Raw genomic sequence first — 6,000 nt, forward strand, 5'->3', positions numbered from 1 at the left:
TTTTTTATCCTAAATTGTTATTATAGATATGATTATTGTTATTATTGTTGTATTGGAAAGAAAAATGAGTCACTTTTTAGATGTTTGTTTTGGTTTTATGTGTTGTCATTTGGAGTCCTGCTGGACAGAGGCATTAACGTGACAATGTTGGAAATGAAGCTCGGCTTCCATTCAGATCAGATCCGTTTGAGTCCAGGATGTTTTTTAACACTGAAACGCCTGAAGATCACTAAGATGTTTGCAGAGAATATCAAGCAACCTGCTCATGAACTTAAAATCAAGTGGTGCTCAGTGATTTTTCTTTATTGTTTTTCACCAATTAGAACTGAAGATTATCAATGACAATGATAATAGTAATAATATTTATAGTGATGATCGTATAAATAAAATGGAATGAGATTTTTTCACTTGTTTGGGTTTTTTTTCGACAAAATAAACTAGTTTTTACCTATTCCTGTTTTCATTTCTGTTTCTACAGTACATTATTTCTTTATTGCTATGGCAAATACTAAACTGATTAAAGAAAGAATAAAAAAAAATAAATTTGGAGAGTGATATCATGTTGGGTTATTCCCCATCTGAATGGGAGATCAACATCTGCCATTTTTCCATACTTTATTTGCAGCTGGAGGACATTTCACGCTGCAAACAGATCATATTTTCACCTCAGACTCCGCTGCTCCTTCCCAGCAGCAGTTAAAGAAATCATGAACAGCTGATTAAAAAAAATGAAATTGAAAGTACTATCTTTTGTTTTTATTCAACTTCTCAAAGCAAAACTTAATTCTTTTGCTGAGAAAGGAGCATATGAAAGTACTCTTAAAAATAAAAGATGATTTTTTTCCCTAGGAAATCTAACCATTTTTCTTTAACTGTAAATAGCCCAACTTCTACAAAGCTGGCCCTAGAAACAGAAAATAAAAAAACAGATTGTTTTGTTTTTAATCTTTTTTAAGGTTTAACAACATTACATTTACTTTACTAAAATAAACATTTATCTGAAGGAGGAAAAAAGAGCTTAGGTCCAGTAATTAATTTTGTCTTAACTGGAGTGTAAATCCTATTTTCAATGTAGAAAATCACTGCTGCCACAAAGCTAACAGGTTTCTCTGTCAAAAAAAAAAAAATGGAGTTTCATTGCATAATAATGGGTCAAAATTATGCATTAATGGTTAAATGTATAAACATCATGACTGACGATTGGTTTGTGTTCTATGACAAGTTGGACTGGCATGGTTCTACACATGGTTAAGGTCTTGGCTTTGGGAAAGCTATCCAAGATCGTTTTGTGCTCATTTGTTTTTTAATCATCAAAACCAGTTTAGATGTATATTTTGGATTACTGTCCAGTTAGAATACCGTGTCCAAGTCCCAACCTTCAGTTTAAAGTTCCCACCACTATGATTTGACAGCCATTACATTGTACTTTCGTGCTAAGCCTCACTCTGACTGGGTGTTTGGCTCAAACTTATAAGCTAATTTCTGTTCGGCTTAATAGGTCAATTTTAGAGTTTGACGCTGGTTTCCCAGCAGTGTCCAGTTTACAAGTCTTGAGAGCCCTTGTGGGTTTGTTTTGTTTGTTTTTCTTTCTGAACTCCAGTGATATAGGGACTGCCTTTAATGATGCACTAAAAAACATAATTTTAACATTATCAATAATTGACGTGAAGTCATTTGTATGTCGCAGGATGTTTTTCCAGAATCATAGAGAAACATGGTGTTACCTAAGGCATTTAATTAGGCACATTTCTCCTGATCAGCAAACTAAACCAAGACATTTCCACATTAATTCAGTATAGTTATTTTAAAGTGTAAAAATTAAAACCGTTTTCCAAAGAGAGGTAGAATAAGAACACAAAGTCAAACTGGCTGTGAGTGAACATAAACTGTTTTTTATTGGATTATATAAATAGGCTGTGTATGATTCTTTGAAGCCCATTTGTGTTGCATTTGCAGAAAAATTTTTCAAGGCTCCTTCTTTTTGGTTTTGGAAGCTCTATCAATACTAAATAAGAAAATCTGATTTTAATTATCCCCAGTGAAAAAAAATGACCATTTATTAGAGGCCATTTTTTACACAAGTCCCATGTCTGCTTTGCCTTCGTAATGAAACCTCCCTAAAATGTTGTCTGATTGGTCTGCTGCCGACGAGCCTCCTGTGTTAATTGAAAGCTGGAGTGAAATGAACATTGCCATTTATAAAGTGCAGCAATGATCAAGAATGTACACAGTGTAAGAGAAAAGGAAACCAGTTTAAAGTCATGGTGCAAAAGGCATTGATATGGAAAGGTTCAGTGCAGTGCAAATAAATAAATATGGTGCAAAATGCAGTAGAAGGGGTTATGAAAAAGTCAGTAATAGATATTGTCTATCCCCTGTAGTTTGCTTCTAGGAGAGAGCGAGGCACAGAAAATGCCATAAATGGTTACCACTCATCTGGCACTAAAACACCTCGAAGGCCCAAAAGCCTATGCATGTCTCTTATTTATAGATTTTAGTTCTGCTTTTAACACGTTGCAGCCTCATTTACTTATTTAAAAACATATTCACCCATCAGTATAGCCTGTAATAACCAAATTGTTTTATTCCTTTTCAAAAAACATAATTCAAACTGTCAGACTAAACAACTTTTTCTGATTCAAAATAAAACTCAGCACAGGTTTTTCCTCAGGGTTGTGGGCAATAGTCAATCCCAAGGGAAACAGATCCATAACTTTCTTTTAATGAGGCGAAGTCTTTTGTCCACTGGTTTGATGTTAATTTGCTTTAGATTATTAAAAAGAAAACTGAGGAAGTGGGAATCAATCGTCCTTCAGTTGCTGATCGTACCCCCCCTGGTAATCCGTGATGAAAAGATTAATCAGGTCAGCGTTTACAGGTATCTAGGCATTCATTTAGACCAGTGATTCCCAACCGGGGGTACGCGTACCTCTAGTGGTCCACCAGTGCATTGCAAGGGTATATGTCATCATGGCACGGTAATCCAGTTAAAACTAAGCTTGCTCAGCTGGTGAAGACAGCCATGGAGGATGAAGGAAGGACAGAAAACTCTTCCCTGCAGTCAAAGTATGAACAGTCTGTTTTTAGACAAGTACAGCAAACTTTTTCAGACCCTTCGAACCCAGAATTCGAACTTCTACCATCTGGTTATTGATACAGAGATCCTAGATGTAGATTGAAACGCTTCAAAAACTCATTTGTGGGATTATGTATTAATGTAATGGTGTCTTTGCTATTAAATACTTTTTCTTATTTACTTTGTCATCAGTATTTTTTGTTTTAATCATCTGTGTGAGGCTACTGTGAAATTAGAGGGTGTGCAATATGTATGAGTTATGTTATTACCCCATGGCAGTTTTTGATGTCTGCAGCCTAGATTCCAAGACAAAACTCCTGAAAGGGAAAATAAAGTGCATCGTAATGTATAGTAATTGCAATATTTTTAGAACAGCTATTTTATTGGTTCATTTTGAAACCAAAGGCAGCCATATTGGATATCTAGGTTGCGTTTTGTTTGACACAATCAGCTTTCACATTTTTCAGGAGTTTCTGCAAAACCTAAACTTTAAATGTGAACATTTCTGCCTCTGAGTAAGAATTAAACTACTAAGCAATCAAGCAGATGTTTAGAAATTACTTTATTCTCTTTCTTAGATTTTAAGTTCTTGTTTTTTTATCATACAAACCAACAGATGAGATTTAGCATTATTATAAGTCTACACAACCAACAAATTCAAATGCACAAACATCAACTTTGTTAAAAGAAAAATCAAAAAGCTATATTCATATATAGTGATGACCTTAAAAAAAGAAAGTTTAAATATAGAGCGACACAGATTTGCAGACAGACGTTATCTGTGTCAAACATCCAGGGTTTATGTGTGAATTTCCAGCAGGTTGTCTCCAGGTGTTGGTCACAGTGGCCTACAGAGGAGCAGTCTGGACACAGTTTACACTGCAGCCCTCTCCGTGCTCTGGGCCAGCAGTCATGCGCTGGAGAACCAGGGTGGAAAAAGTGATGGAGCGCAACAGAAAAATGTGCCCCAGCCAAGCATCTGGTATTTTAGAAACATCTTTGCCCCTCATCTGGGCCTGCCGCAGCCTGTGTTTGTATAGACAGTATCTGTAGGGGAAATTCTTGCTGAAAAAAAAACACACTGAACAAATCAGGTTGTGAAAAGTTACTGCAGAATCAAATGCTAGAGAGAGATGATTGTAGAAGTTTAAGTTTCCTCTGCATTCCTCCTTTTGTTTCTCCCACCATTATTTCTTCACCATCTGAAAAACTATTCCCTTTATGAGCTTCGGCCTCAAACCACTCCTTCCATCCACAGCTATGTCTTGTCTGTTTTTATGCTCCTCTTTTTTTTTGCCTCGTCCACCCTCCTTCCTTTCATTCCTTTCTGTTTTAACTCATGATGTTCTGTCAGCAAAGCAGTAAACAACCACAAATTCAAGGCAAATAGGAGGAAAGCATGAGGCTGTGATTTAGCTTCAAACAGTTGTTTTCTATTTTTATTGGTAGTGGTATATCTGATATATGTGGTGTTTACAATTTTTGACTCCTGGGTGTTTCTGCCCCACATTTGGGATTAGCACCAAGTGTGTCTCCAAACCAAAACTACGAATTATGTTTCAATGAACTGAAATGGTAGAATTCTTTAAACAGATGTCAAACGATCAATATTAAGATGACTATGTAGGAGCTGTAAGGTTTTAAGAAATTTGATTAAAGATTAAATCATTGCATTTTCCACCAAGGAAAACCAGTATGTTGCTGTAAACCTATGTTGAGCTGGTTTTCCTAGGTATTAAACTAAGGCTGCCTACATTCAATCTTTGAGAGCTGCAATCCTACAACTTTTCCATAAAGAAAATGGCCAGATTTGCTTCATTCATCCAGATGTCCTTCATTCAGCTCTGCAAAGAGCTTGTAAAAAGCAATTAATTTAATTTGGGTGGAATGCAGATTTAAAATTTGCAGTATAGTAGTTTTAAAGAATGAACCCCTGCTGGAGGCATTGATTATTTTTGGGTTGTCACGGGATAAAGTACGGTAACCTGGCAGCATCCAGATTGATGTGTAGAACTGAGTTGAGTTCTATGTTATCAATCTAGGATGGCTGCCTTTCAGTTTGTAAGTGAAAAGGAGGAACGTTTAGTACAATACTTTGAGCTGATTGGGTGCAGGCCAGCTGGTACCCGCCTTCCATAATATGCTTTCAGCCAATCGTAACAGCAAATCTTGACATTTCATGATGACAACAATAGGATTCGTCTGCAGCTTCTTTAGTGTTTTCACAACTAGCAGATTAAGCTGATAAATCAAACTTTTTCCAAATCCTGTTGGAAGAAAAGCACAGACATTTTTCCCATCTACAAATGCATAAAGATCTTCTCTTTGCCCCTCTTTCAAACCAGAAATTGTAAGCGCAAAGTAAGGGATAAAGACCCCCTCTACTCAACCGCTGTGCACAGCACTGTTGGAAAATGTGAGGCTTTATGTTTTGTAGTAAGATTTTATGCGACCAACCAAATAGCGCCTTATCAAGTCCAAGGACCAGAAGCACTTTATACTATATTCAGTCAATTATTCACATGCTGCTGGTGGTACACTACATTTTAGCCACTGCTGCCCTTTGGCAGACTGACCAAAGTGAAGCTGCCATACGGTCAGCACTACCTGCTCGTCAAACCACCAGTAGCAGATAAGGCAGGCGAAGAGGCTTACTCACGGAAACAAAGCATAGATGGATAGAGGGAGGGCTCTAACTGGCCCATCGGTTACAAGATGAACCCTTACCTCCTAAACCGCCAGAAAGTAGCATATGATTAGATGGAGGAAGGAATCATTTTAAGGCATTCCTGTTCGTACCATGAGCTAGAAATTCAGGGGAACTGGAAACTGTTACTCCAGTGATGAAATTACCCCCCCATTAGGTCAGAGTCAGTTCCGATCTATTTTCTGATCGATGTTCATTCTTACCACGCATTCTAGAT

Source organism: Cyprinodon tularosa, unplaced genomic scaffold (genome assembly GCF_016077235.1).
Source record: "Cyprinodon tularosa strain WSP-4 unplaced genomic scaffold, ASM1607723v1 ctg76, whole genome shotgun sequence".
NCBI classification, from domain to species: domain Eukaryota; kingdom Metazoa; phylum Chordata; class Actinopteri; order Cyprinodontiformes; family Cyprinodontidae; genus Cyprinodon; species Cyprinodon tularosa.